General features: G+C 41.1%; 1 pseudogene; it reads left to right on the top strand.

Annotated features, from left to right (window-relative positions):
- Positions 1–6923: 6923 nt before the first annotated feature.
- On the top strand, positions 6924–11457 carry LOC114862059 (noelin-like; annotated as a pseudogene).
- The last annotated feature ends 974 nt before the right edge of the window (positions 11458–12431 follow it).

Below are 12431 nucleotides of genomic sequence, written 5' to 3'. Positions count from 1 at the left end.
CTTCCAGATCTCTTTGGACTTTAACCACACACCTCCTTCAGCTGCTCTGCCTACATACAACCAGTATGTGACCTGCCCCCAGCAGAGACAATAAAACCCTGGACTTATCTACGCCAACACCAAAGAGGCCTACACTGCATCCTTCCTCCAACCGCTGGGCAGAGCCGACCACAACATCCTGCATCTCCTGCCTGTGTATAAACTGTTGTACACAGGCAGCCGGTGGTGCCCTGCACACTGTGAAGAGGTGGACAGCTGAGAGCTAGGAGGCCTCAGGGATGTTTTAACACCACTTCGTGGACGGAGTTCTGCGACCCACATGTTATGCAATAACACCACATTTATGCAATAACAGACTGTGTAACGGACTACATCAACTTGCTGTGGAAAAACACCATTCCCTCCAGTCATGTTCGGTGTTCACCAACTGGGTCACCCCTGATATTAAAGCTCTGCTAAAGGAGAAGAAGAGAGCATTTAAATCAGGGGACAGGGAGAAGCTGAGGAGGGTGCAGAAGAGGAGCTGAGGAGGAAAATCGTGAGGGGAAGGCCAACTACCTAAGACACCACATGCCAAAGACCTCAGCAGCTTTAGACTAGTGGGCTCTGACATCACACTGATGAAGACACTGGATAGACTGGTTGTGGGTCACCTCCGCTCTGCGTGGGAACTAACTAGACCATCTTCTTCCTACATCGAGCTCTTCCTCACCTGGAGAAGCCTGGCAGCACTGTGAGGATCATATTCTTGACTTCAGGTGATGCTTCTGAAACACAAACTGGAGGAGGCTGGTGTGGACCTCCACTGACGGAGTGGATTATGGACTATCTCACAAACAGGCCTCAGTTGAGAGCCAGGGACTGTGTGTCTGACACTCTGACCTGCAGTGGGGGGGCCCACAGGGGACTGTACTGGCCCCCTTCCTTTTCACCCTCTACACGTCAGACTCAGACACAACACGGACAGCTGTTCTCAGAAGTTCTCTGATACTCTGCGATCGTCGACTGAATCACCAATGATGACGATGCAGAGTACAGAGGATTCACTCAGAACTTTGTGGACTGGGCCAGAGGAACCACCTCCTGATCAATGCAGGGAAAAACGAAGGAGATGGTGGTGGATTTCTGCAGACGGCAGCCTGCTGTCATCCCACCAATGCACATCCAGGGAAAAGGACATTGAGAGAGTGGACTCTTACAAGTACCTGGGTGTGCGTCTGAACAATAAACTGGACTGCACTCATAACACGGATGCACTGTACAGGAAGGGTCAGAGCAGACTCTACCTGCTGAGGAGATTGCGGTCTTGTGAGTGAGGGGCCACTCTTGAAGACCTTCTATGACTCTGTAGTGGCATCAGCCATCCTGTATGGTGTTCAATTCAATTCAATTTCAATTCAATTTTATTTTATAGCGCCAAATCACAACAAAGTTATCTCAAGGCACTTTACAAAGTAAGGTTTAAGACCTTACTCAAACCCAACAAATCCCAAATACAGCAAGCATTTAATTTGACAGCAACAGTGGGGAGGAAAAAAAACTCCCTCTCTAACGAGGAAGAAACCTCCAGCAACCAGGCGGTGGGGCGGCCATCTGCCTCAACCGGTTGGGGTGAGAGATAGAGAGATAGAAAGCACCAGCAAACAACAAGCAACAAAAGAGCACAGGCAGGATGGTAGGACAGGGACTGGATGCAGGAGGATGGTTGGATCCGCAGTGCCCATCAAGACACAAAACTTTGAGTCCAGATACCTGGAGGTGAGACAGAGAGGGAGAAGAGTGGGGGGGGGGGGGGGGGGAGAGAAGCACAACTACTGGACAGAAAGAGACAAGGTTAGTTAAACATGGGACATGATGGGAGGTTATGGGACAGAGGAGGTAGAAGGAAACAGAGAGCTCAGTGTATAAATTAAGTCCCCCAGCAGTCTATGTCTATTGCAGCTTAACTAAGAGATGGTTCCTGTGACACAATAATTGCCAGTGACCTGAACCATCTCTAACATAAAGCTTTATCAAAAAGGAAGGTTTTAAGCCTAATCTTAAAGGTGGAGAGTGTGTCAGCTTCTCGAACCTGAAGAGGGAGCTGGTTCCAGGGAGAGGAGCTTGGTAGCTAAAGCTCTGCCCCCTGTTCTACATTTAAACACTCTAGGAACCACAGTAGCCCAGCGCTCTGAGAACGAAGAGTGTTCTGCTGGGAGCATAAGGAACTATAAGGTTCTTAAGATAAGAAGGAGCTTTATCATTGAGTACTTTGTATGTGAGTAGGGAATTTTTTTTTAAATTCTATCCTACATTACAGGCGCCAGTGCACAGAAGCTAATGTAGGAGAAATGTGATTCTTCTTTCTAAGTCCTGTCAGAACTCTGGCTGCAGCATTTTGAATAGTGTAGGCTTTTAAGGAGCTGTTAGGACATCTATGAGTAAGGAGTTACAGTAGTCCAGTTAGAGGTAACAAATGCATGGATCAGTTTCTCTGCATCGCTCTGAGAGAGGATGGTTCTGATTTTAACTATATTTCTAAGGTGGAAGTAGGCGGTTCTGGAGATGTTGTTAATGTATGATGTAAAAGAGAGATCCTGGTCAAACATGACACCAAGGTTCCTCACAGTAGAATCTGAAGCAATGGATGCCATCCCGGGTGGCTATCTGACTCAATAGTGTCTCTCAGATTTTTAGGCCCCAACAGTAAGAATCTCGGTTTTATCTGAGTTTGTTGAAGGAAGATTTGGGACATCCAGGATTTGATGTCTTTTTAACAACCCTGAATTTTGACTAGTGATCTGTTTTTTGGTTCCAGGACAATATAGCTGAGTATCATCTGCGTAAAAATGAAAATTAATAGAAGCTTCCTAATAATCTCACCTAGAGGAGACATGTATAGGCTAAACAGAATTGGACCCAGCACAGAACCCTGTGGAACTCCATAGCTAATCCTGTGCGTGTGGAGAATTTATAATTAACATGAACAAACGGAATCTGTTCAACAAATAGGATTTAAACCATCCCAATGCTGTTCTTAATCCCGATTCTATGTTCTAGTGGTCTGTAATAGAATGTTATGATCAATTGTATCAAATGCAGCACTAAGATCTAACAGGACAAGGACAGAAACTAGACCATTGTCCGAAGCTAATAGAAGATCATTAGTGACTCTAACCAGAGCTGTTCTGTGTATGATGTTTTCTAAATCCTGATGAAAATCTTCATAACAGTTATTCCCACTAAGGTGGTCAGATAATTGTTTAGCCACGATTTTTTTCCAGAATCTTGGAAATAAAGGGTAAATTTGAAATGGGCCTATAGTGGCTAGTTGTCCAGGGTCAAGGGTTGTTTTTTCAATAGAGGTTTGACCACAGCCACCTTAAAAGCCTGTGGTACATAGCCTAGTTGTAAAGATTGGTTGATTTGATTTAATATGGATGAGCTGATTAAAGGGAGAACTTCTTTGAATAATCTGGTTGGGATTGGATCTAAAAGACAAGTGGACGACTTGGAAGAGTTAATTATTGAGGTTAACTCCATATGAGTTATGAGGGAGAAGCTGTCTAGGTAAGACAGAGGATTTAATAATTAAAGTTGATGGATCTAGACAGTGCTTCTGTCATTTGGAAGAAGGCGCTGCTGAATGTTTTTTCTAATGATGATAATTATTAGTAAAGTAGTTCATAAAGTCATTGCTGCTGGATTAAGGGGATAGTAGACTCAATACAGCTATGACTCTTTGTCAGCCTGGCTACAGTGCTGAAAAGAAACCTGGGGTTGTTTTTGTTTTCCTCAATAGAGGAGGAATAATAATTTCTAGCAGCACAAAGTGCTTTTTATATTTCATTGGACGTCCTTCCATGCAATGCAGTTTACATTTATTCTGTTGGAACGCCACTGTCTTTCTAGTTGTCTAGTCCAGGAGGCACTGTGTCTAACATTGTACGTAGAGAAGCTCAGCATCATCTACAAGACAGTCAACCTGTTCATAAGGATTAAGGGTGACTGTTTCTATGTATCTACAAGACCTTGGCAAAAGATGATGGAATCATCTGCTTGAATTGTCAACAGCATTGTCAGATAAACATCTGCTATAGTAACATTTCTTTCCGCTATTGTAAGGTCAATGTGCTAAATTCAAAAGTTAATAAGAAATGGTCAGATAACAGAGGGTTTTGGGGAAGAACTATTAAATTTCAATTTCAACCCCATATGTCAGGACAGATCGAGGGTATGGTTAAAACGATGAGTGGGTTTATTTACCTGCTGTGTAAAACCAATAGTGTCTATTAAGAACTTAAAAGCAGGGCTGAGACAGTTGCTGTCAACATCTAAATGAATGTTAAAGTCTCCCACTACAATGACTTTATCTGTGCTAAAAACTAGCTCAGATAGAATTCAGAGAATTCAGTTAAGAACTCCAATATGGAGCAGGAGACGGGGTAAACAATACAAAAACACAACTGGCTCTGAGTTTTAGAGTCTTAGCGAGAAAGGCTAAGAGTGAGGCTCTAAAATGAGTTATTATAACTATGTTTAGGTTTAGGTAATTATAAATCTGATTTATAAAGGCTGTACTCTTCCACCTCTACCTGTACTTCTTGGACATGATAGTTGATGTGACTCATTGGAGTCGACTCATTTAAAGTAACATATTCATCTGCTGCAGCCAGGTTTCATTGAGACAGAACAGATCTACAGTATGTGATGGTCACTTATCAAGTCTTATTAACAAGGATTTAGATGAGAGAAATTGTATTTATAAACCACACTTTATAACTTACTGTTACTTTGCGTCTCTATGCGATAACTAAGACTAGAGTGGGTGGCGGCTGTAGAGAACATGCAGAGAGGCGGGTATAACTGCGATTCTGCAACTGGGCTCCACTCGTTGGCACGGAATGGGGAGGCTAAGCAACATGGCCATTATCAGAAACAGAGAGGCTCCGTTCAACGTGGGATGAGCCGTCTCTTCTAATCAGTCCAGGTTCCCCAAAAAGTGCGCTCAATTAGCCCCAAAGCCCACATCGCTTGCAGGGCACCACCAGACAACCAGCGGTGAAGCGATGACAGCCAGCTATACATGTCATCGCTGGTCCATTGGGGAGGGGTCCAGAGAAAACTACGGAGTCCGACATTGTTTTGGCGAACGAACACACCGACTCAATGTTAGTTTTAGTGACTTCGATTGGTGTAACCGGGCGTAATTAGCTCCTGCGGTATTACGATCTTAGTGTACTTACGCTTAAGATAAGACTCAACGTTGCCCGCTCTGCTGCCCAGGCAAACACTTAACTATGACCGCGTGGATTCTCTAACTTCACGTTGACTATGGGTCACCAATGATCAGAGTGGGTTTCTCAGCAGGGGTGTATCGCTGAGTGGGGAAAATCTGTTGAACGTGAAGCGGTGGTGGTGAACGTGGGCGCCTGCCTAAAGCTACGTTTCTTATGAGCGTGATCAGTCGCCTCTCTACGCCTAGCCGCTGCTGTGGAGCTGCGGGGAACGTGTGACGCGAAGCGCTAGGAGAGCCCGCACCGGCTAAAGGGACCTGGCTAGCTGGCCGTTTTCTAAAGTGCGAAGCCGAGACTCTAAGTCTAACAACTTCGCCTTCAACCCTGCAACTAGCGTACACCTATACAGATACCATTACCAAGGAAAGGATGCTTGAGTGTTACAAGCTTGTTTTGCAACTTTTAGCAGTCGCTACCAGATATAAAACGATAATATTTTAAAAGAGCGAGAGAGTAACGCCGTACACACACAGCGGCAGCAAACCTCAGTAACCGGAGTGATGCGATACGCTTACCGTCAGTCAGCCAAAGACAAGTTTCTAGATCACACTGACAAATCTGCTTACTTCTGCTTAATTGAACTGCTGCGGTTGTCTGATCTCCCTCTACAGACTTTAAATCATTGTATGACCAAGCCAAGGCCAGGTATTGAATTTTGAAATGTTTAAGCAATATGTGTTTTTGTTATAGTTTATTATAGAACTAAGCCTTGTTTTTTGCTTGTACACTCATGTTCTGGATAGTGTTTGTTAACCTAAGGAGGAGAATGTTTTGAAGAACTGTGTTTAAGAAATGTTGAGAAAAGGTAATATCACTTCCTGTACCGTTTTGCATGTTTTTTTAAGGAGTTGAAGTAGTGAGTTATTGTGCTTCAGGGTTTGTGTTTGCAACGTCTCCTCAGTGCTGTGGATTCTGTATAAGCACTACTTACAGTTACGAGTGTAGTAGGTGGTGGCTCCAGGAAAATCTGCCATATAAGACACACAGAGTCGCTTATCTGCTTATATTGAGTGACCAGCTGCTGCCAAACAGTACTATAACTATACTGTATATTTTCAATATACATTCACAATATTAATAAATAGGCAATATTTGAATGGTGTTCTGGTTTTCTGTTGGAGTCCATTTCCCATTCTGAACAGCAAGATAGGAACAAAGTATGAGTATTAATAATTGGAATGTCAAGTCATTTTGAAAGCACAGCTGTTTAATTATGTGTAACTTGGCACTCTGCTCCATTAAAATTTGAATCTTCTGTTACAAGGACCAGATTACGGAATGGCCTTTGTGGAGCATAACTTTGTATTTTGGACTTTGTAATTATGGCTGTCAGGAGCTTCTGTCATTGTTAGCTCCGGCTATTTTCGTACACCCTCTGTGTGAAGAAACATTAATTAGTCAATGCACCTCATCACCATATGCCATTTTGATTTACCCTGGCTACCTACTACTCTGGTTGCCTGTGTTCTTTAGTGTCTTTTGTATTGAATGCTTCTACTCACTAATTCTCCTCCAACTGCTTTGGCAGCTAATTGTGTTACCCACCGAACAGGCTAGTTGAATATTCCAGTCTTCCAGTCTCCACTCTGCAATACTGTGGGTAAATACCTAAATACGCAAAAAATGTGTCTTACCATTGGGTTTTGATTAACTGTCCAACAGGTGGGTCTTTCAGCCCCTGAAGAAAGCTGGCAGGTGTACAGTTCAGCTCAGGACTTGAAGGTCGATGTTTGTACTGTGGTGGCTCCACAGCAAACCATCTGCTCTAGAGATGCTCAAACCAAACAACTGCGACAGCTGCTGGAAAAGGTTGTGTTGTGTTTTTGTTGATAATCCAACTGACAGTATATACTATTAACATAAAATAATAAGTTCACTTAAAGCTTTCTCAATATTTATATAACCTTATATTTAAATTAATGTAATTATCAGATCTGACCTAACTCCTCAACATCAAGAATAACAGACATTAAAATTTATTTAGAAGGCTAGAAGTTTGTGCACCAATGTCAAATTAATTCTGTGTTTTCCAGGTGCAGAATATGAGTCAGTCCATTGAGGTTTTAGACCAACGGACTCAGAGAGATCTGCATTTGTGGAGAAAATGGAAGTTCAGCTGAAAGGCTTAGAAATCAAATTCAAACAGGTCGAAGATGGACATGAAACAAATATCGCCAGACAATATAAGGTACCCACCTACCAACACAAATCTTAAACTACCAATCAGCAGAAGTCTAGATGTAAATAAATATGAAGGTGCAGGGGTCTTTACTCATAATGTACAGAACTTATCTAGTGTACTGCTAATGAAAGCTTGGTTGCTGATTCGTCACACCTGGTTGAGCTACCACACGACCAGCCTTCCTCAATGAAAGCAAGATCATTTTTATACATTTTTTAAGTGAACAATCCAAATATACACTTCATGTTGGATAGAGAAATCTAAAACCAAGAGTTCATATAGTTTACAGTTTCAGTACTTGTTCATGTGGTCACACCTTCACGTCTGTTAGTCTATCAAGGCAAAAATGGATGAGTTGCGTCCCTCATTCCAGTCCTGGAAGGTACAAGGCAGATGCTTTGCTGGTTCGTCAGTTTAAGGAAGAGGCAGCAAATGTGACGGAGGTCCTGGGATCTGCAAGAAAAACTTGGAGGGTTGGACTACCAGGAGCTCCATAGCAGAGTACTAAGTTGGAGGATAGATTAAAGGCCTGCATGCAACGACATGGGTAAGTAAACACCACAAGACAGAGAAATAGTTCAGGAGTCAGTCACATTTAATCAGTTATGTTTATGTATTTCCTGATTGGTGGACATTTAATCAGTCCTGTAACTTTTCTTACTCAAGGCCATTTACCTGTCACAAATAAAACGCATAGAAAACCCAACCCAAACTAGTCTCAATTTACTCATGTTACTAAACAGGCCCACGTTTTTTCACCAAGACCAAGGGCAGATTATTTCTTTTTTCTTGTGAAATATTATCTATGATTATATTACCTATTACCAGCAGTGTTCAAAGTAATAACACCCTCTGGGGACTAGCATGTAATTGTTCTGTATGTTATTACATGCCACTTGAATAAAGACAGACTGACAATACCGTGAGAAAGGCACAGAAGAGGGGAAACAACCACAAGAGAAAAGAGAGTTAAAGGTAATACCGAGCAGTACAAAAAGGCATGGTAATAATGGGAGGAAAGGCAGGGAAACTAGTGGAGCTCAGTGTATGAGAGATATCCCCCAGCATCTAAATCTATAGCACGTTCATTAAGAGATGGGCAAATGGCCTGAGGAAGAATATAGGTAAAAAGTCATTAACTATACTCTTAATCCTGGCTTTAGTCCTGATGAAGCTTGGTATCTTTAACCCAGATAAAACCTGCCTACTCTCATCTTAGGAAGATTTCCAAAATGAGGAGCCTCCTATTCATAGCATGTCCCTGTAACTGAGCATCCAGCTCGTTACACAATGCTGCAGCGTCTGACTGAAATCAGCAAAGATATGACATTTTAAATTAGGTTCTCAACATTGTTCCTTGTAAAATCTATAATAAGTATAAATTCTTCTCTCCACTTACAAGCACTTGATGATGCAGCCCCAGCTTACCTTAAAAGCTCATAGCACGTACGTCCCCACAGAATGCCTGATTTCCAGAGCTCTGATCTACTTGTGGTTTAAAGCATTAGCTATCAAAACCTTATATGTCGAACCGTTTATTCCGAGACCTTCTTGTAATAAAGCTGTCAATCAGAGCTGGCTCAGGTCAGTCTGAAGTGTCTCAACTAGAAAACTTTCATCTGGATCATTGTTAATGGAAGAGCGACTGTTGGTGTTTGGCATTTTGTATAACAGATTAATTATTTAATTTATTATATATTATATTATTGTTGATGTTATAGATTTAATGTTGTTCATGTTTTAGCCTGTGGGAAACTAACTGAAATCCGAGCCAGTCACCATGAAGACATCTGGATCACGTTTCGGATCATGGATGACTGACCACTTGCTTTGCCTGGAGACAACAGAGTGAGACCAAAATATTGACGTCAAACATTTTGACACATTCAATGTGATCCTTTTCTTTTTCAGCTGAATCCTGGTTGTGGCTAACCTAACTAAGATATTAGGATACGTATATTCTATACATACTTATATTGCACTATACATTTATATATATATTCATAGGCTAATTTGTTCTGTCTCTGGTGTATAAAAAATTAGAAACAAAAGGTTTAAGCAAAGCTACAATTTAATTAGATGATTTTAAAGGTGATTTTTACCCTCAATAGTGAACTTAAAAAACAAACAGCAAAAGTTCAAAGTGAAAATGTGACTATATGCCCACTATATCCTTGAACCTTGTGGTAGCAAAGTTGTGTTGGCCGCTAAAAGTCGAGCTTCACTGTAACTAAATCAGTGCTAGGGCAGCGTTTTCTAATGTGATGACTTAGGTTATGAATGATCCTTCCTTATTATATTAATCTAATTTTATTTTCTATCCCCTGTAGGGGTGGTACATGGATGGTTACCATAACAACGATTGTAGGGAGTATCAGTCAAGTATGACTTTCTGGCGACTGAAAACTTACGTCTCACCGTCTGCCTCACCCCTGGTCTGGTACAGGGCAGGTAGTTTATAATGGCTCTTGTACTTAACAAGTTCCAGAGTCACAATCATCATCAAGTTTGACTTCAGCACTTCTCTCCATCAGTTCCAGACAGCTTGACTTTGCTGGATACAATAACATGTACATTACTCCTGGGGCGGTCACTCAGACATTGACCTCATGGTGGATGAGGGAGGGCTCTGGGCAGTGTATGCCACCAATCAAAATGCTGGGAACATTGTCCTCAGCCAGTTAAATCCAAACACACTGCAGATTGTCCGCAGCGGACCACCAACCACCAAAACGTAGTGCAGTGAGGGCGTTCATGATCTGTGGAACGTTGTATGTTACAAATGGCTACTCTGGTGGAACCAAAGTGTACTATGCGTACTTACACAACTCTTCACCTACGAGTATATTGACATTCCTTTAACAAATAAATACAGCCATCTGTCCATGCTTGACTACAACCCTCGAGACAGAGCATTGTATGCCTGGAACAATGGCCACCAAGTTCTTTACAATGTTACACTTTATCACATTATACAGTAAAAAGTTTCAGTGCAGGGACATTTGGAATTAAACCAGGACGATTAAAGGGTAATGGCAAATGCTATAATGTTACTTTTTTTAACGTGACACAACCCCTGAAAGCGATTGTTGAGTAGTGGCACAGCACTGACCCTTTTAGTGCTAATCACTACTGTAAGTACAGCAATAATTGATTCATAGTACAATAACTGAGTCTTAGTACAACCATTTTATACACTGGTATTCAACATATATATAATATCTACATATACTGAGATGGTACAAAGTACAGGGAGTAGTAAAACATTTAAAAAAATCTGTTCCCATGTTATGAGTCAAATTTTAAACAAAAACTGTCTTACATATATGATTCAAGATTTGACAGCAGGTTTTTGCAGGAATGCTATGATTTGATTTTAATTGTATGAGCAAATGTTATCTATTGAAATAATGCATCAATTTGCCACTGCAATATCAGGGTTTTCAATATATTATTGCAGGTCCAAGTATCACAAAGCTTTGTCTTAGTTTGTCCAACAGGACAAAGAAACAAAAATGTCTGAAACCATCCCAAAATAACATGAGAAGATATTGGTCTATTCGCATGTGGTATGATCCAAGTTCTTTCCTAGAACTAAACCTTGAAAGATACAGTCTGAAGGAGACAACGTTCAAACCTGATAGAGCTCATCAGGAGTGCCTCTGACAAGTGCAGACGTTTTTGTCCATACAAAACATACAGAGGAGTTTGAGGCTGCCTTATGATTGGTCCTTTCCAGTAAAATTAGTTTCGATAGTGAAATAATTTTGTTCAAGCAATGCAAATTCTAAATATCAATCACAATTTGAAGAAAGGTGTCATAAAGGGTATATTAGAACTACAAGAGTTAGTCTGAACTGTGCCTGTACACTATGTCTTGTGTATTGGTGTCAGGCGATGGCTGATGGTGGTTCTGTGTGGATTTTGTGAGCTTTGTCACGTATGTCTACATGAACAGACCCAGTATTGATTATTGTTCCACGAAAAATAAATTTTCAGCCTCACTGACTTGTGTCACTCAGTTTAATCAGAATTTAGTTGAAGGAAGTTATGGGACATGAGGATTTGAAGTATTTCAAACAAATTTGAATTTGGACTACTTGACCTTTTTCATTTAGTTCCAAAGACCAATATAGCTGGTATCATCTCATAGCAATGAAAATTATAGAATGCTTCCTTATAATGTTACCACAGGAGAAATGTATAAACTGATAATATGGAGAGAAGCACAGAAACCCGTGGTACTCCAAAGCTAACCCGTGCTGTGTGTAGAGAATTTGTGATCCCTGTGATCCCTGATACGAATCATCCATCGATTCATGGGGTTCTGCCCTTCTTAGGCTAAGGCACGAGCTTATAGATCCTGAACGTACGTCAGCTAGACATCTGGTTTTGCTCTAAGTTTTGGCCTGATACCAGCGGCAACAATAAGTGTTGTAAGCAAATGTCTGTTTCCTGGAGTCTATTTCAGACATTCCTTAGACAACGATTCTGCCGAAATACAAAGGTTATAGACCAGTCATTGCAACCTGTTAACATGACCAGAACAAATTGTTGATTCTTCAGAAGTGCAGCAGACACGGTGTATTTAAGAATGTATAATATTGTACATAAATATACTACAGGTTGATTTGATTATATAGGACAAGCTGAATAAAGGTAGAACTTCTTTGGTAAGTGGACGACTTGGAAGAGTTAATTTTAGACTTAACTCCTAAAAACTACTAATAAAATAAAACACATAAAGAAATACATAAACTACTCAGCACTGCTATCTACAGGTCTTGACTAAAACAGAAACAGCACTGTACACAGCAGCCAGGTTTCAGTGAGACGAACAGATCTATGTGATGGTCACTTATCAAGTCATTATTAACAAGGATTTAGATGAGAGAGATCTGATGTTTAATAAACCAAACTTTATAACTTACTGTACTTTGTTCTGTAAGAGGAACTGTTTGTTTGTGACTTAC

Source organism: Betta splendens, chromosome 9 (assembly GCF_900634795.4).
Source record: "Betta splendens chromosome 9, fBetSpl5.4, whole genome shotgun sequence".
Classification (NCBI taxonomy): Eukaryota; Metazoa; Chordata; class Actinopteri; order Anabantiformes; family Osphronemidae; genus Betta; species Betta splendens.
The sequence above is the reverse complement of the archived record's forward strand: the minus strand, read 5'-3'. Positions and strand labels throughout refer to the sequence as shown.